Consider the following 20936-nt stretch of genomic DNA (forward strand, 5'->3'; position numbering starts at 1 on the left):
AGTTGAGTACCTGTGCTCCTACTTTACAGTTTCTTGCCAGTATCATTCTCTTCCTCATTATTCAAAGCGCCGACAGATTAGTTCTTTGTTTGGGTTGCTTTTGGATCCGGTATAAGAAGATCAAACTAATCAGGTTTATCAGCAATCAATTGCTGCTGTCTGCAATTTAGATTGGTCAAAAGCAAACATGTTGATTTAAGTCCTGGATAATTATGATGACCCTACTACCTAAATGTTGATTAAAGAGAAGGTTTATAAATGGTAGCATGAGAGTGCAAATATCGTATACAGGCATAGAGTAATTAGAGATGGGTACAAAGCTGGCAATCTCAAGTCAGTCATGAATTGCATCTATGTCAAAGACTCTGAGTCTGTTGTCATCTTCGATGCCGATTTCCAGCCCACCCAAGATTTTCTGAAAAAGACAGTTACCCATTTCAAGGTACAACTTCCAAAATTTGTAAGGAATTACTATTTCTGTAACTTTTTTGTTCAATTCATACTTCATTGTCAACAATCCCCCTTTTGTCCACTATAGGATAACGAAGAATTGGCGCTAGTTCAAGCAAGATGGTCATTTGTGAACAAGGATGAGAATCTACTGACGAGGTTGCAGAACATAAACCTTGCTTTCCATTTTGAGGTGGAGCAGCAAGATAGTGTATTCATCAATTTCTTCGGGTTCAATTGGAGTGCATGTGGGGAAAATGATACCAATCGATCCTCGCTAAGATAGTTTGTATATGGACACTCTAAACTTCAATTGAAATCTAAGTTTTCACTACAACCAACATTTATAAATCTAAGCTATGGAATTAACTACACAAACAATACCAATGTAAAGTAAAAACATAACACAATGAAACACAAGATATACCGTGGTTCTGCCAATGATGCCTACTTTCACAAGAGCTAAACATTTTATAAGAGTGGGAAGGAATATTACAATCACTCCTCTCAAATATCTCACATTTACTAGATCTTTCTTCACTAATCTCTCTCCTTACAAGCATTATCTTTTTGCAAGAGTTTTCTCTCAATTTTAGTTGCTCTCAAAATTGGTTTCTCTCTCTCTCCTATGTCCTCCACCAATAATCTATCATCATCATCATTAAGATTCCCATTATTATTAACTCTGTCTAGCACCTCAAATCTATTTGTAGTAATAGCTTCACCAATATGCAAGTTAATCCATTATTGTCTGTTGCTTTTACTTGAAATTTAGACAAAGAATATTTCATTGATAATTTGATGATTTACATTGAGAAAACTAATGCTTAAATAGAGATATTGAATACATCAAGATGGATAAATATGTAGAATATCATCTACTAGGGTTTGCCCGTGCCGTACGACATTCATAACATCAGCACACCTTTGGCGTGATAGGGTTATATACTAAAAACATTACTTTTGTATTAACTCTAATTCTTTATATTTTGAATGAGAATCATATGGGCAAATGTTATGCATATTATATATGTTATTAGTTATATGCATGTGTCTAATACTTTATGTTGTAGATGATATGGTGTGAACACCATGAGAAGATCATATCATCGATTACCTTATAAAGTATAAGTAATCGTTCACAACCTAGATGGATTTGGACAAACCATTGGTACGGTTGTAGTATAATATGGTATTAGTCTATCTTGACTATAGGATTACACTAGTACACTTTGTGTGTATTGAACAGGACCAAGTGAGGTTGTTTCTCCTTATACTGACTATATAAGAGAACAAACGCCTCTGTTATTATGGATACTTGTCCTCTTAATCCGGATATAATAACGGGCACTTACGTGCATTGTACATTACTTTAAATCATCAATGAGTGAGATTCATTTGTGAATCAACAAACTCGATGGATTGGGTAATGACATTGTATGTAAGGTGTGCTGTTGATTATAAAAGGAATCCGTGTCCCGCAAGAAGTCGGGTTGATGATGTCCCCTTGAGGAGCTCAAAAAGATTGTCGTGTAAACCCTGCAGGTGGATTTATTCCGACATGACAATGAGGTTGAGTGGTACTACTCAAGGACATAAAAAGTTGATTAATGTAGTTGTCAGTAACTTGACTTAATCAACGGATATTCGATATCTTAAACACGGGGAGATCAACGAGCATATAATATGGAGCCCATAAACGCTAACACGTAATTTGGAATTAGGGCGGTAGTGCAACAATGGCCTTTAGTGGAATAAGCCATTTGTTGATGGACTTGGGCCGTGTGTTCGGGGCGAATATGAGAAACCCAAGCCCGTTAGGAGGCCCAACCTTAATTTCTCCTCATGGTCTTTGTTGTAGCCTATAAATAGAATACTCTTTCTCTCTAGCCGAAATTCACTATTCACTAATTCTGAAAAAGTGGCAAGAAAAGTAGATCTGAATTCGTTTATGATCTTGAGAGAAAGAAGGGGATTGGTAGATCGTTGTCCACACAACGTCCAATCTATTCTAAAGGAATACAACAGAAGATCAAGAGGTTGATTGTTGATTTCGGATTTGATAAAGCTTGGATTCTCAGAGTTATCTAAATCGGATTCAAAGGTATGTTTTCCAATCACAAATCGTGAGAACCCATTAATTCTGCTGCGCGTGGTTCTCGCGGTTTGTAGAAATATTGCATTCTGAATAACGGTTCCTACATGGCGCTATCTTAAAAACCAAAGATTAGCACATACTAAACTCCCCCAGAGGCAAAAGCTTAGCTCACCTCGAGCGCTAGCCTATTGTGCATACATATACCTCGAGCTACCCTAGTGAGATACATATACCTCGAGCCACAAATTTGATGATCTTATATTCTAATTACATGTGTTATCTCCTCCAGACGTGAACAAAATTACAGCATTGGACAAAATTATAGTATTCTTAAAATTTAAACCATATCCAAATAAAATTTCATAAGAATCTACCCACTTACCTAGCATTCGAATAACGACATAGTTTTGATTAACTGATAAGTAACACAAAAGAAAAAAGAAGTCAGCACAACTGAAAAGTGTGCTCATATAGGTTCTACTATAGGCACAATCTGGTTTGCCTACGAAGCAACGAAATAACTGACAATTCAACTACGTCAAATAATTACAACACCATCGAATTGCATCATGAAAACTATATATTCAATCCAGATTTCACAGTTCACATTTTCAAGTGAGGCAGTAAACTTGAACACGTTTCCCGAGCAATTATGGTTGAATAACTCTTTAGCTGCAACATGTGCATGAGATTTCCCTTTAAATTCGTGATCTTGAACCTGTTTCCAACAAATAGAAAGCATGAATAAGTTGGCAAATAAAAGAGATGAGCAAGGGAAGATCCAACTGAAGGGATTAAAAAATTATTCGAAAGGCAAAAGCATCATATTCAGACACTCCCGAAAGAGAACACCATCCTCTAACTGAGATTGAAAACGCAGAATGACGGGAATATCTAACATGCAACAAATATCTAACCACAATTAGCCTCATTGATTCTTTACTATACTGAGTACATGAGAGTGAAGTTCAAAAATGAGATTCGATTCAATATCAGTAACTGTTAAACGAAAATTTGATATTAATTAATCAAATTGGTTAAATAGTTTCGGCTTTAGGATTCTACTAATCCACTAACACTGAAAAACTTGTATCCAATAAACAAAAAAACTAAAGTATAAAAAGTAGGGTGAACTAGTATTACCCCCCCCCCCCCACTAGATGAGCCAATTAGGATTCCCCCCCCCACTAGATGGGAAATTAGGGTCTCTCCCCTAAATACACACAAAAAAATTTCGGTCAACCCATTTTGACTTTTTTTTTTGTGTGTATTTAGGGGGGAGACCCTAATTTCCCATCTAGTGGGGGGGAAATCCTAATTGGCTCATCTAGTGGGGACAATTGTATCTTTGAGTATAGCGAAGGGAGCATTCAAATTGACAATTGTCACCTCTTTTTTTGTCATCAATACCACACATTCTGACAACAACATACTAAGAATTACTAAACAAATCAAACTAATTGAAAACCATTTAATTGCTTATAGAAGAAAGAGGACAACAACAACATATTTATATAAATGTAACCACAACAACACATCACAACAAAAAATTCATAATTTTCTAAACAACTTCGTTTGAAATTAGTTTACACTAAGATATTTCGAGAAGAACTTGCGTCTGTCAATGTTGACCCAAAAAGTAGGGAGCAAATGAGTTACCAACAGAAGCTAAATTCAACACCATTGTTGTTTTGTTGTGTCTTTTGAATAGGTACTTGTCAATATATTTAACAAAACGTATCCCAGCACAGTCAATCATTTTTAAAATGTAAGGATTGTATAGAACCACATCCTTATTATCAACTTCATGCTCTCTATAATACTGTATGAATATGTAGTACCGCAATCTAATTTGTTCAATGGCAGCCAATGCATCAACAATGAATTCCTGAAACAAAGAAGAAATAAATACCCCTTGGATTGGCAATGCAATAGCAGTTGTAAGCAATAGTAGCTGTAAGCAAGAAATACTGGGAAGCCAAGAGACCAGTTGAAGATTGAGCCTATCTTAGGGGCAACAAAAGTACGTATGTTCTGCTTTGAAGGTTCGACAGAAAGGTGCAGATGGTGTTTCTCTTTGTTGAGAATTGGTCGCATTGCAATCTATATAAATCAAATATTTTGAAAGAGAGCTCGAAAACGCTAAAGAAGTTCAATTTAAAGAGTGTTAGGAAAACGTATATGTATATCTATATAGAAGTATATGTCCAAATCCAACACAATAAATGCATATCTATGAAGCATAATTGGTAAGTCAAAATAGATAGTATGAAAATATGAAATAAAAAACAAAAACAAAAAACTGAAATAGGTCAATTATTAATGAATAGATTGATGTATATCTATGAAACATAATTTAAACTTGATGGATATACTATGAACATAACATAACATAACATAACAACAAGATTTTATGACAACGTAATATGTATATAAGCACGAGTACGTGTAGAAAAATAAATAGCAGGGAAACACTTCATGGACAATGCATCAGGCCATTAATTGGTAATCATAAGCAAAGTTTAATTAAACCTCATCTACGTGGGAACCGGATGGCGGGAGATGAGATAGAAGAACATTACCAGTTGAGTGTTGCACATTTATAATTAATTCAAAAGAAGAAATAAATATTATGTGGATTGACAATGCAGGTTAGCAATCCAATAAAAGTCGCAAGAAAAAAATACCCGGAGGCCAAGAGGTGGTTGAAGATTGAGCCTATTGGGGAACGAAAGTGTGTTTATTCTTCTTTGAAGGTTCCTCAGAAGGGTCCAAAGACATTTCCCTTTGTCAAGAATTGGTCGCGCTTGAAGCTATATAAACCAAAGAGAGTTCAAATATGAGATGAATACAGTAACTTAACGATTACAAATTCAAACACAAAAGCTATCATTAATATTTATTGGTGATAGTAGTACTTGGGAGCGAGCATGTTGTTGAGGAGTAGGTGGTTGAAGGTAGAGTCTATCTTGAACTGGAACAAAAATATTTGTTTTCTTGTCCGAAGGATTCCTAGAAGGGTTCATTGGATGATGTTTACCCTTATCCAACACAAATAACAAACGTAAAAAGATACGCAGCCAAACTGAAACTTTGCTTTCCTATATGGAGAAGTACTAAGCGACGCAATATGTAGCCAAACTGAAACTTTTGGACAATGCATGAGCAATTATAGTATCATATTTTAATTAAAGCTCATCATACATGAGAACCGGATGGTGGGAGATGAGATAGAGAAACACTACTATTCGATGGGCGCTGGACATTTATAAAGTAAAAGAAGGGATAAGACAATGCAATATACATAAGCAACAATGTAGAAAAATAATTCGCAAGTTGGGAAATGAGATTCATAAAGTCAGTATATTAAATGGCAGTGAAACACCTTATGGAGACAATACATCAGGCCATTACATTTTTTTTTTAATTAAAACTCATCTTACATGGGAACTGGATGGCGGGAGATTAGATAGAGGAACCCTATCCGATGGGCGTTGCACATTTATAAAGCAAAAGAATAAATAAGGCAATGCAACTTAGCATAAGACAATGCAATCAAGAAATACCTGGAAGCCAAGAGGCGGTTGAAGATTGAGCCTATCTTGGGGGGCAACAAAGACATGTTTGTTATGGTTTGAAGGTTCCTTAGAGGAGTCCATAGGGCATTTCCCTTTGTCAAGAATTGGTTGCTTAGGAAGCTATAAATATTTGAAAGAGAGTTAAAAAAACGTGATGTGAAACCAATATAGAAGAGTGTTAGGACAATTTGGGTAACTCAAAGTCAGTAACGTATATTGGTGATAGTAATACCTAGGAGCGAGCAGGTTGTTGAGGAGTAGGTGGCTGAAGGTAGAGTCCATCTTGGACTGGAACTAACATAAATATTGTTTTTGTTGTTAGAAGGATCTTTATAAGGGTTTATTGGATGTTTACCCTTATCTATGGGATCCTATAGAAACAAATAGAAATAGATACTCAATAAAAACATGTAGAAACAAACATAGAAGGATAGGTGGGGATAACGGAATGTTGCTTTCTTGCAGGTACCATTGAAAGTTGAATTTGCAACAAAAAAGGGCGCCTAACAAAACATACAAAGTAGCCACTATAAGAAAGCTGACTTTTAGCCACGGACCAAAACTGTGGGTAAAGGGCTTTAGCCACGGCTATCGGCTGTCGCAAGGCCATGGGGTTTTGACCTGTCGGGAAAAGGTTAGCTACAACGAATGACCGCGACGGTCCACACAACAACTCAAGCCGTAGGAACTTGCCACTGCGAAGGACCGTGGTAAACGCCGTCGCAAGTGCCATAGATAATGTGACCATAATCCGGAATAGCCGAGAGATAACTACCATGGTAAAAGTCCTCGACCGTGGCATAAGCCGGCAAATTGCCATAGATAATAACCGTGGCATAATCCGTTTTGCAATTATTTTTGTGAGAGATAAAAGATGTGGCATAATCTATGGTAAAAGTACCTCAAGTAAAAAAAAAAAAGCCACACACATCTTTTGTGTTATCTACGGACATTGGCCGTTAAAAAAACGTTTAGAAAAAAAAATAATATAATATATATATACTAGTTTTATCCACTTTTGCCTTTCAATCCAACTAATAATCTATCCATCCTAATAACAATATTACAAAGAAGCCACATTCCCAATCACCTTTGCCGAATAATAGATAAAGAGATGAATATTCATACAAGTAAAAAAAAAGTTTGTAACATTTATTACCACAAGCTCAATATAATATGAATTTCCAAATATTTTTCAATATATTTCATCACCCCGTACAAGTAATAATGCCTTAGTTCACCTCGATCGCGCATGTTTCTCCGTTATGTTTTATCATTCCCTTGCACTTGAATACTTTCGAAAATGATTTGAAGTCCTAGCTTCATAGAACCCTAGCCTTAATAACCTTTTCATGAGCATCCACCTGCATACAAATATCTACATGCAAATGAATCACAAGGAAATGATATTAAAGTCAAAATCCCATAAGTCTAAAAGTCGGAACCTAGCTGAATGGAAAAAATTCGTAGCACATAGCAAGAGCATTTCTATGTACTACAGTTAAAACTTAAATTAGCATCTCACTTCGTTTTTACTTGCTCTAAAAAATACCATCTAAAGGAAATTAAATTAATCAATGTACAGTGGTTTCCACTAACTTGGGCTGCTCTACATTGCCTAATTGTATCCAATCAAGTCGCATTCATCATGTTTAAGTGCGTAACATATATTTATAATTTCTATAAGCTATGTATAGAAACTCCAGAGAAAAAATGCCACATGTTCTACTAATAACACATTCTGTATCATCGCGTATATAACCAACCAACAAGCACTTCAAACCACATATCATGTTTGAACCTATGCTACAAGACTAGACCATAATTCCTTGAAGACATTCTGTTGCTAGGAATCCTAGGATTAAGCTCAATATCATGCACATCTGTTCCAAATTTATTTTTTATCGCCTTGAGAAATGGGAACCAGGTCCCTGACACCACTAATTATGGGACTGGTAGTGTTCTTTTCTGGGAAAGAGATAAGTTGGATGTAATTGAGGAAAAAGTGAAAAACTGTACTACAAGGCTTTCTTTAGAAGTTCACTGACGCATATTCCTTAAGGTATGACCCACTTCAATTGCACACAATCAATTATATTAATTCTCTTAGGGGTTTAAGAAACCCGGTCTCAAAACAAAACCCGGCCTTTCTATAAGCCTTCACAAACTCCAAGACAAAGACAAAATCTCTTCATACAATTCGACAAAGTTCAAATTTGATGTAAAACCCCTTATTTTATAATTACGTTCTAGAAGAGCTCATCAACCGCTTGACCACATCTGCATTTCAATGATAACACATGGTTTAAGGACTATAGTTAATCCCTAAAAAGAGATGAGGAAACAAGTGAAAAACTGAAATGAATATATAGAAAATTTTATTTTGGCAGATTAACTATCGTTAGATTTCACTACGATAGTAATACTTCCAAATAACTTTGAATTAAGATAAATATTCTATACCTTGGAAAAATGGACGGTGTTATGCGGAACTCTTGCCACATTCCATGATGAGTAGCAAGATCGAAATTAAGGATTTTGGCGACAAGATATGCACTCCAAAGCAGCAATATGATGAGGTTTTAAATTGAAGCCATAAAGAACTTCAAGCTTGCCAAGAAAAGAAAAGAAAAGCCGAGCTTAGTTGCCCGATAGGGATCAGATAAAAACGTACATGATAATTTAGGATTTGAAAAATAAATCTTGTGTAACCAGCCATCTTCACGAAGTCTATAAATGAACAGGGTAATGTCTTGCAAATCAGTATTTCCACATCAACAGAGTCTATATCAGGTCTCATAGGGACAGAGGAAAGTTAAATCTAAATTATATATTCCCAAACATGCAAAGCAAGCCCGACTTTTAACATTCTTATCCTTACCAACTATTAAAGTAGCCACCAAGTGGAAAATTAGCCAAGAATCTTACGCAAATCTTGACAGAGAACCAAAACTATAACAAAATGATAGGCTTAATTCTAATTCTCCAGTGGTCCATCCGGACACAATTCAATACGATAAGTATTGCAAATTTGCAAAGTAATATAAGAGAATAGATGTCTCAAAGTGCATGTCTGCATCTTCTGCTCAATGGTTTACTAATTGAAAAGCATTCCAAATGCATGCTTCATGTTCATGGCCTAAACTTTTAGGATAACATAATGCACGACATATAGGTCAAAGTCGGGAATTTGGAATGTGTGATGCAAGGGACCAAGAAACATGCACACATATGCTCAGGATACTGATGAAATGGGTGCCACCACTACCACTAGAGAAAGCTGTACTGAAGGTCCACTAGTATACATTCGACAACAAAAAACAACAAATGTTATATACGATAATCAGATAATGCAAAGGTATCTATGTAAATATTCCATTATAAATAAAGTACAAATTCAAATTCTTTTGTAGGAGTAAGAGAAACACTACAATTAGGTTTTTGAAGCTAACGACCTAGCTTCTTTATACAATTGAAATGAGGATAGCTTAATTTGTTTTGTCCCTCCTCTGGACTTTGTATCAAACAAGATTGTAAGGGAGGAGATTAATGATAGATTGTACTCTAGGAGGATTCAATAAATACAGGTGAGGGTTTGCCTAACCCTAGCTTAATCTTCAAAAAAAAAAAAAAAAAAAAAAAAAAAGTTTTGAAATCCAGTAATCAGAAACATAGTTCCCTGGACCTGTTCACAAATACTTAAACCAAACTAGAACCAAGACAATATAATAACACAAACCAAGATTATAAATTTCACCTTTTGATAAATCAAATACAACAAACTTGGCTATTAGAAAATATACTCAAAGGAACTATATTAGTCAATAAAGATACATTTAACTAATTTAAGGATCTGGGAAAAGGAGTTCGTAAATAGGTTAAAAAAGTTCATGATTAGCTGATTCATTTTCTTAAGCATGAGTACATTTTAGGCTAGTTACATGTTAAATGAAGAAAGTAGTGTGACGCGATACTTCGCATCCACGTCCCCGTCTAGACAACAATGGAGAAATAATAATAAATCATACTAACGTATATAAATATTGAGGATTTATGAAACATATAATTCAGTTTTCCAGTTTCATGGACAGCCAAATAATCAGCCAGACTACTATCATTACTGTACATACTACCCCAAATGATGGGGAAGGTGCCCTTTGACTAACTATTCATGGAACTGAATAGAAGTCGCAACTAAATAATATAAGCTGCCAAAAATTCCTCCGCGTAACTTTTCTTTGTGTGACAGCACTTGTGTGAGTATGAACAAATGCTTCATTACACTTTTAGTATCTATGTTCCCATTGGACCCAAACAAACCCATAACATTTTTGTATATTTCAAAACATGTCCTACTTCCAAATGGCTGTAGATAGAGGACAACACAGATTTGAATACAAAGGTAGAATTGGGCAAAGATGTAAATCATCCTCCTCTGAGACATTCATGAGTTCTCCAACAACAAATTTTTTATCTTTATCAGATGGCTATTGAACGAGCTATCGACTTCTAGATTCAACAGCAAACAAAAATGATATGTTAAACTCTAGCTGATATGTGAAACAGTAATGAAGTGTACCTTGTGTCAATAATCAAGGGAACATGGGTGCCTTTCGGGAGAAATTCCATGTTCTTGTGAAGGAAATCTCTAGCTGATTTTCATTTTGTAGAATAACCCTGTAGTCAATCCCCTTTACTCTGCATGACCAAAATAATGTCAATCACTTATCTTGCAAATTTGCCTCATTCTGCAGAAGACACATGATAAACGGCAAAATGATAGTCTACCTACGAAATGAACGATGAACTCAAAACGTAAGTAAACTAAAACTAAATTATGATGCCTATATTATCAAAGATTTCTACTCTCAATTCTATCGAAATAGCGTGGAGTAACAAATTCGTTCCACTCCTAGTTCTCTAGCATGGAATGATTTCATAGTTAACTAATCGGTCTTAAGTCTAATGAGAGCTTTACGAAGGGGAATTATACTACGATGCAATATGAAAAGCAATATGTTGAATGTCACTACGAAATATATGGAAATACTAATGTTCTTGAATCTAGATAAAGAATTAGAGAGGAATTGAATCCACCTCGAATCCAACTTAATCACCTAGAATAGACTGTTGTAATCCAATTCTTACGTTCTTACGGTAAGAATTGCTCGTTCTAATCCCTAATTAACATGGCATTTCTACCAATTATAACTAGCATGTGAGGTCGTTCACCCATTCTCATGGTGAAACCACGACCTTCTAGAATGGAATAGACTCTACAACGCTTCTACACTATACAACTACTAAGTTTTCATCAAGGCTTCATCAACCCCTAATGGAGGTTTTAGCCTTGATTCATCAAACCATCATTTCCCATTGAAATTGAATACAACATATTACAAAGATTCTAACTTTATGAAATTTAACTAAACAATAATCGAAATCTAATTAATAACTAAGAATTGAATGATAACAAGAATTGAAATTAGATCTAATAAATTGTAAATGACAAAAATTGAAATTGAATAATAATAACTATTTTATTTATCTAATTAAATGACGAACAATCATTCAAGGAATTAAATAAAAACAAGATATGAAACTAATTAAATTAAACTAATTAAATCTAAGGAAAACTAGATCTAGAATTAATTAATGGAGGCTACTAATCTAATCTTTAATCTAGGTCTAACTATCTACCATTAACAAAGAGTGAAACTTTTGTTTTTATACATTCAGATCCAAAAATCGTGCATGGGCTTGGAGCCATGTTTTGGGCCAGAGAATCAGGCCCAAAACCCAATTCTTTCAGTCCAAAAAGGGCTCTTCAGCTGCAGTTGGCTTCGACAGATGTTTCGTCCACTTCTGCTCCTCTGATTAGGTCAAGGCTTGAACCATTGGAAAGCTCTTTCCGAGCCGGTCGTTTTGACATAAGGTAGGCCCAATTCCGAGGTCTGAGTCCAAAGATATGGTCTTCGAAAGTTCTACTAACTTTGTGTGTTGTTTCTGCCCGCGTTGACTTTGACTTTTCAGCTTTGACCGGGCTTTAGAAAGGCTTTGTCTTCTTGAATCTTGGCCTTTAATCACAGAACTCCTTAGCAACCAACCATTGCTCCTTTATCTAGCTAAAGTGGCACATTTCTGCACATAATGGACTTTGAAGCCTGAAATGCATAAAAACATGTAATCAGTATTAACTCTTACTTATTATTCACATAATTGGTCTAAAAGTATGATTATTAAGGGGTTAAAACTACAGTTTTGGGCTCTTATCAAACCACCCCAAACAGCATTTTGCTTGTCCTCTCAAGCAAAGATGAGAAATTAGAATAAGTGACCAAAAATGGAGTTCTATCTACTCGCTTTCATCGAGTGCGATTGCATTGATCATATGCAACAATGCCTTAAACCACTAGGAATTCCCTAGTGGACGAGTTATAGTCTCGTGAGAGTTTTCTAGTGAAGGTATTCACAAACTTCATCTATACTACAACGACTAAGAAATAAAACTATTGTTTCCTATTCATGCTCTAAATTAACTATACCTCTTTACTAGCAATGCATATAGAGTAATCAAGTCGAAAACCTAAGCTAATATATGCATAATAATCAATCATCTACTTAATAAACATATATACAATGAGTAATGCTATGAAATGCAAGAATGTGTCCGTTTCTGAAACTTTGGAATAAGCGTCCTTAAATAGGTTCTCACATAAAAGTCAAGACAAAAATCACTCTGATTTTTCCACTCAAGTTTTGCTACTCTAGTGTGCAGTGGGCATACTTTACCTTACAATCTCAATAACACACAAGGAAGCCGAAGTTGATCAAACACATCTGCCACTTACTATCCCACTAACCTATTCCTAATTGAGCTAGAGGTCTTTATTAGGTGTTGCGGGGATTAGGAGATGGTTTAAGAAGGAAGAAAATGGATATTCAAAAGGGACAAGTCTGAGATAATAGAGTCTTCATATTATGTAACTAGAGAAAACCTTGTTATTTACTTTTGCTTCTACACTTTGTTTCCATCCTTAGCCATATTTTTTTTCTTTTTCTTTGGCTTTTGACTCCTTTTATTCTTTTTTTTTTTTGGAGTTTTTATCTTATTTCTATTTCTATTTTTCTTTTCTTTGGATGGAAACTTCTTTTCTTTATTTTCTGAAGCAATTAACTAACTTTTATTTACACAGGTTTTTCTCTTCTTCTTTCTTCTTTATTCTATTCTCAGACTTATCTAAATTGGGTAGGTTGAATTTTTTTTATTTTGTTTTGTTTTGTAACAGGGTAAATGATTTGTGGTTTATGAAAGGGCTAATAAAAGACTCAGTGGGGCGACTAGCGGAAAATATACTTAGGTCGGAATTTCTAGCTATATCGATCCAAAAAGGGCCTAAATTCTCTCTTAGGACATGGTATAGTGGTCAAGCAAGTGGACGTGTGATTTCTCTATTCGGAATATACTTCTCCCTTGTGTCATTTCTCAAATGTTTCACTCATATAAGGCTTTAGGCTATATTCTCACAGGATTTGTAGAATAAGTACTCTAGCCTAGATTTCATAAACTTACTGCCAAACAATCATAGATACTTATGTAATATATTTATAGATAGATGCAATGATTATTATCTACATATTAACCTAAGTTTCTAAAAACTATTCTAATGCAAAAGCTACGTGAGACTTCTAGATTATTAAGAGCATAGAGAAAGAAACAATACCAATATTCCTAAGTGTATAGCATAAACTTTTTATTTTTATTTTTATTTTTTTAAGACAAATAATACGTAATATACAACCTAATATGTGCTTAACATTTACATCGTGTTTCTATACCACCCCCAAACAATTTGGGAGAAGGGGGTTCATGAAACAATTCAATAGCACAATTAAATTATGTAACTAACTAATTTTTATAATTTTTAACATTTTATAAATAAAAGTGCATAATTTACATCCTAAAAGTGTCTAATTTTTGCAAATGTTTCTATCCCACCCCCAAACAATCAACGCTTTGTCCTCAAAGTGTAAAGAGATAAGGAAAGAATTTACCATAGAAACGTGGCAAAATTGGCGCGACTGCAATGTAAATATTGTAAAGATGATAACGATAATATGAAGCACAATTAAACCGGTATCGCATGCTAACTAACACAAACTCTACTTGGAGTAAACATTACATGCTTAGGGTGGCAACATGATTTGAAATGGATACCAAAATATGCCACCCCCCCAACAAAATTGGAAAACTCTTTTTAAGTTTGAAAATTTTGTTTGGCCTATACTCCGAAAGTTGGTATTGTATCTAAAACTTGGGTTTTTAAAGTCGATTCCCTAGACTTATCTAAACATATGTATGAATATGCAGTTTATCATATATCAACAACCAAAATAGTTGTGGATCGTTCCATAAATAAATATCACAGAAAACATATCCAAACACAATCAAGCACCAAGATTTCCTACTCACGCAAATTCCTAGTGGAATGAAAGCTAAGTCGGATAGACCTATAACATAACCGAGCATGCACCTTATGTTTCATCTTTGAACTAGAGGGTGTCCTAGTGAATAAGTGTGGAAAAGTCAATGGTTGTGGAAAATATGGTGGATTGGGATAAGTTTTAGAGGGAAATCATGGAAAAAATGAGGATGTGGGTTTAGCACAAAACTCATTCATGGTGTAGTTAGGGACCGTCTCAAGTCTGAAAAATGAAGGTGTCAAGTGGTTTATCCTTGGCAAGTATTTGTTTACTAGGTGGATTTAAAAATCATGAAGCACGGGAGAAACTAAAGGATCGAAAGTGCAAACTCGAGGTTCCTTTGAAAAGGTGGAGGTGGGGAATATTGGTGATGGAAGGTGAATGATTCTCAGCTAGAGCTCTCAAGTCCATATCATCGAAATCTTGATATATGCAAGACATTCCTCAATAGGTGGGTCAAAAGGATCACTGGGATAGAGATTGAAAAATTTATCTTCCTTCATAGCATTAAGGGATGAATGGTTGTTGGCAAAGGGGGACTCGCGAAGTGGTAAAGAAGCGGTGCAAAAGAGTTGCAGGAATTCTTCTTCGATTTCGTCTACTACCAGGGAGTCATTATTAAAGTCGGAATTTTCGAAGGAAAGGAATTTGTTAATCTGTTTCTCCGGAAACATGTTTTTGAAGTAATCTTGAGCTAAGCTCTCGATCATGCTAACCTCTCCATTTGTAGATGATTCGGGATATTGTGTCCTCGTTTTGAAAACATTTACCTCAACAGAAAGATGGCCAAAGGACAAGGACATCGAACCATCGCGGCAGTTTATGAGCGCCGGCAAAGAGCCAAGAAGGGACGCCCTAAAATGATAGGTACAGAGTCATTAGTGACTTCGTCGTCGAGGATAACGGTCGGCCGGGTAGTAAAAATTTTGGACTTTAACCAAAGACGTTTTCAACCACACCCTTAGGATACTTAATTAACCGATCGACTAATTGCAATGTCATTTTAGTAGGTTGCATCTCCTCTAGACCTATTTGTTTATACAAATAAAACGGGAGTAAGTTAACACTAGCCCCCGTGTCTAGTAAATACCGGTCGTCGTCGTGTGAGAATCTCCTAAGGTGCATTAGATGGGGATCTGACCGGGGTCCTTGTACTTAACAATTCCATTATTTTCGGATAAAGTTGGGAACTGCTCAGTTAGAAAGGCGTTTTAGGTATGTTGGTTTTACGCCTAGTAGTGCACAACTCCTTAAGAAACTTAGCGTGGTTAGGTAGCTTTTTATAGCTTCAAGAAAAGGAAGGTTTATCGTTAGATTTTTGAAAACGCTTCCTAATCTCCTCAAAGTTAGTATCCCCGGTTAGCATGGCTAATTTCGAGGGAACGGTGGTTTCGCTCTATATTTAGCGTTTGGCTCGACTTGATGTGTAACCTTGGCTTTCTGTTTCTTAGGTTGTGGTTTAACCGGGTACCTCTACAAAGGGTAGGTTCTTCAGTTTCTATTTCAAGATCTAGTTCGATATCCGGTGTAGTGGAGTATCGATGGGGTAACTATAGGCATAGTTACTTTGTTATCAACCACTCTTCCAGAACGGAGAGTGGTGATGGCATTTAGCTGACCTACGGATGTAGTTTCCATACTAGTATTACCGTCTACCTCAAAGGCTATGTTTGTTGTTCTATGGTTGGGTATCGCTTGGCCTGGAAACACGCCTTTTGGTTGGGCTTTCTCTTGGGCTAACTGTTGGTTTAAATTATTAACGGATTGTAGAATGTGTTGGTTAGATTGAGCCATGGTTTGGAAAAGTTGTTGGCTCACTTGTATGAAGGTGTCAAGACGATCCGGTTGTGTGGGTGAAGTAGTCACGGGGTGGTGTGGATCGAACTATCTCGTTGATTATTTATGGGCGGATTATGATAGTTATTATTTACCTGAACGATACCTCTATTAGCATTATAATTATTATAACTACATTGACCTTGTGCTTGACTTTGTCGAGGTTGCACTTGGTTGTTATAATTATTATAATTACCCTGATCCTGTCCTTGTTGTGGTGGAGCTTGGTTATAACCGTCGTTGGCCTAACATATTGATTATTGTAGCCCCCAGAGGTGTGACTTGTTGGTTATTTCTCCAACCTAAGTTGGGATTTTGTCTCCAAGGGGTGTTAGGTTCACTATTAATGGAACAAGAATGTTCATAGGCTATAGGACGTTGAGTCGGGATGCTCGGGACTCCAAATGAAACTACATGGATTTGAATTTACATTCATGACGGGATAGGCTTTTGTTGTACGTAAATAGCCTCTACCTTTTTGTGAGGGATTCAATTAGAGTTTTAAGCTCGGGATCTGATTTAACCTCAAACATACCGGTAGCCTTAATCGTTGAAGAAGAACTAGCGGAGCAGAGTAATCGTCCACTACCCCCCCATTATTATTACTTTAGTCCGATCTTCCAAAAATTTATATGCCTCTCGAGGCTCCTTTACTTAGGAAACTACCCCCACTCATTATGTCTAGGACTTCTTTATGGTGGTGTAGAAGTCCTTTGAAAAAGCACGAACTAACGTGTCTTTTGCTAGGTGATGGTGTGGACACTCTATAAGGAGATCGGTGAAACGATTCCAAGCCTTTGAAAATGATTCATGAGGATTCTCACGAAAAGAAGTGAATCTTGGAAAGCATTTCATCCGCCTTTAGGGGTGGGTAAAAATGTTCTATAAACAAATGAACAAGTTTGGCCCACGAGTCCATTGCATTAAAGCGCTTTGGGCAGTTAACCAAGACGCCTTTATCAGCCTAAGGTGAAAGGGAATACCCTCAATTTAATTTGTTCCGCACCAACCGTAGGATGGTGGAATGTTGTAAGGACTTGTTCAATTCTACGATAGCCGATAAGGTTTTTCATGGTCTAAACCATGAAAACGGGTAACAAATTAAATATATTTGGGGGATGCGGAAATCCCCAATCGGGTTTGCTAGAACGATACAAGATTTAGGGCTATCGCCAAGACTTTATAAAAGTCGAGAGAGGAGTCTCTCTTTCTTCACCATAATATCGGTGGTGTGTGTGTGAAATAGTAGCTAGAGGTGTAGTGGGTGGGAAACTAGATAGACTTGTTTGTTGACGCGTTGCCGTGTAATTACGTTAGTTGTTTTTCTTCACCGGACCTTAATCTCATGCAAGACTAAGTCGAACTTAACTAAACATGCAACACTCCAAACAATTCTCGATATACTAGTAGAAACCTCTAACCGAGAGATCGCGAGGTGTAGAAGAAAGGAATACCTGATAAGCGTCCCTTGCTTCGATTTATGAATAATAGCGTCTTGTTTACGGCGTGATTAGTGTAAATAACAAGTTAGAACACTGAAAAACTTAAAAATCGGGTTCAAAACAAACCCTCAGAAATCCGAAATTTTTTGCTTAGCTGGTCCGCCAAGATAGGGCGCTGGCTCCTTGTTCCAGTGACTTAGCTCCTTTGTTCCAGTCTTACTTAGCGGGGTCGCTGGTGGTCCAAGAACTATAGGGTGGTCGCTCAAGGAAGGCGCGGGCGCGCTCGTGTTCCAGGCTATAGGGCGCAGGCGCGCTCCTTATAGGCGCGGTCGCGCTCAGTGTATATTTTTGCGGAACTTTTTCAACGCTGAAATGGACAACCACAGTATGAATCAAACAAGGGTGGGTGGGTTTAATGGGACTTAAAAATGACTAATTCTACTATGAAAACAATGCTAAAGTGCAACTAAGATGGCAGCGGCGCCATTTGATAAACGGCAAAATGATAGTCTACCTACGAAATGAACGATGAACTCAAAACGTAAGTAAACTAAAACTAAATTATGATGCCTATATTATCAAAGATTTCTACTCTCAATTCTATCGAAATAGCGTGGAGTAACAAATTCGTTCCACTCCTAGTTCTCTAGCATGGAATGATTTCATAGTTAACTAATCGGTCTTAAGTCTAATGAGAGCTTTACGAAGGGGAATTATACTACGATGCAATATGAAAAGCAATATGTTGAATGTCACTACGAAATATATGGAAATACTAATGTTCTTGAATCTAGATAAAGAATTAGGGGAATTGAATCCACCTCGAATCCAACTTAATCACCTAGAATAGATCGTTGTAATCCAATTCTTACGTTCTTACTACGGTAAGAATTGCTTGTTCTAATCCCTAATTAACATGGCATTTCTACCAATTATAACTAGCATGTGAGGTCGTCCACCCATTCTCATGGCGAAACACGACCTTCTAGAATGGAATAGACTCTACAACGCTTCTACACTATACAACTAAGTTTTCATCAAGGCTTCATCAACCCCTCTAATGGAGGTTTTAGCCTTGATTCATCAAACCATCATTTCCCATTGAAATTGAATACAACATATTACAAAGATTCTAACTTTATGAAATTTAACTAAACAATAATCGAAATCTAATTAATAACTAAGAATTGAATGATAACAAGAACTGAAATTAGATCTAATAAATTGTAAATGACAAAAATCAAAATTGAATAATAATAACTATTTTATTTATCTAATTAAATGACGAACAATCATTCAAGGAATTAAATAAAAACAAGATATGAAACTAATTAAATTAAACTAATTAAATCTAAGGAAAACTAGATCTAGAATTAATTAATGGAGGCTACTAATCTAATCTTTAATCTAGGTCTAACTATCTACCATTAACAAAGAGTGAAGCTTTAGTTTTTATACATTCAGATTCAAAAATCGTGCATGGGCTTGGAGCCATGTTTTGGGCCAGAGAATCAGGCCCAAAACCCAATTCTTTCAGTCCAAAAAGGGCTCTACAGCTGCAGTTGGCTTCGACAGATGTTTTGTCCACTTCTGCTCCTCTGATTGGGTCAAGGCTTGAACCATTGGAAATCTCTTTCCGAGCCGGTCGTTTTGACATAAGGTAGGCCCAATTCCGAGGTCTGAGTCCAAAGATATGGTCTTCGGAAGTTCTGCTAACTTTGTGTCCTGTTTCTGCCCGCGTTGACTTTGACTTTTCAGCTTTGACCGGGCTTTAGAAAGGCTTTGTCTTCTTGAATCTTGGCCTTTAATCACAGAACTCCTTAGCAACCAACCATTGCTCCTTTATCTAGCTAAAGTGGCACATTTCTGCACATAATGGACTTTGAAGCCTGAAATGCATAAAAACACGTAATCAGTATTAACTCTTACTTATTATTCACATAATTAGTCTAAAAGTATGATTATTAAGGGGTTAAAACTACAGTTTTGGGCTCTTATCAACACACAAAATCTAAAAGCATAGAAAGCAAGTTAGAATTGTAAATGAAACCATAATTATTGTTAGTTTGAAGGGAAGTTTATGAGTGCCAACCCTATCTCTCCATTTTCCCTCCAATATATAGCTGAGCTTAGACGAGATTCAACTACATAATTGAAAAGACAGAAATGGAGGAATGTATAACAATGTATTTTCCCTTCGTATATGTTCCTCAACTTTAGAAACTTTTGCTTCCTGCATACAATCATTTTTGATAAAAAGTGAATGAAGATCCAAAGTCTGGACTTGCAGATCATGACTTTGTAAAATGTACACCTATAACAAAATACCTACCTCTAGACCACCAGAAGTGAATTGCAGATCATGACTTGCAGATGCTGACATCTCCGCCAACTGTTGGTTAGGAAATAATACATTTGATGAATCCCCTTTCCTTTCTCAATTGCCTCACCAGCAGCCTCAAAGTCCAGTCTCTCACGCGCACGAGCGATTCTCGACATCTTACTATTTCCTCCGGACTCGGTAGAGCGAAAATCCTCCTTGGTACTTCTCCTTAAGAAACTGCTCAAACCTTTCTTGCTTTGCGGGATCAGCTTTGAAAGGTTTTACACGCTCGAGTATCATTCTATACATATGCCATGGGGAAAATTAGAAAGTGTTAAATCCCAAATTCAACTTTCCGAAGAATGAACCCACGAGAATATATATCTAAAAAATATGGTGATTGCATCCGAGCAGACAAAGGAACTTGCCCACAAAGTTACTACTTTAAGGTAAATTTCAAAGGAAAAACATACAGAAGAGATGCGCCACTCACAAGTGATGCATGTTTTGTAAATGTATCTAAAAGATTAAACTGAAATTGAATGGCATCTACAGAAGCAATGAATGGGCTGGAATCTTTGTAACTTCTCTCCAAAGTTTTCTCACCTAAAATTCTACCACGGCTTTTCATGGGTCATCTTCTGCAGACTTGCTACTGATTCTTTCTGCAGGCTTGGTACTGATTCCATATCCACATGTTGCTTATTTTGATTGTGATGTTTTTG

The 20936-nt window shown here is 36.3% G+C and overlaps 1 long non-coding RNA gene across 1 annotated transcript; it reads right to left on the minus strand.

Annotated features, from left to right (window-relative positions):
* Positions 1 to 10704: 10704 nt before the first annotated feature.
* Positions 10705 to 20314, minus strand: LOC147486813 (uncharacterized). The gene is made up of 3 exons (XR_015202286.1): positions 20221 to 20314; positions 19981 to 20121; positions 10705 to 10824 (listed from the first exon to the last, which is right to left on the minus strand). It is a non-coding gene; the product is annotated as an uncharacterized LOC147486813 (long non-coding RNA).
* Between the last annotated feature and the right edge of the window lie 622 nt (positions 20315 to 20936).

The sequence above is a fragment of the Coptis chinensis genome, chromosome 7 (genome assembly GCF_015680905.1).
Source record: "Coptis chinensis isolate HL-2020 chromosome 7, ASM1568090v1, whole genome shotgun sequence".
In the NCBI taxonomy this organism is placed as follows: domain Eukaryota; kingdom Viridiplantae; phylum Streptophyta; class Magnoliopsida; order Ranunculales; family Ranunculaceae; genus Coptis; species Coptis chinensis.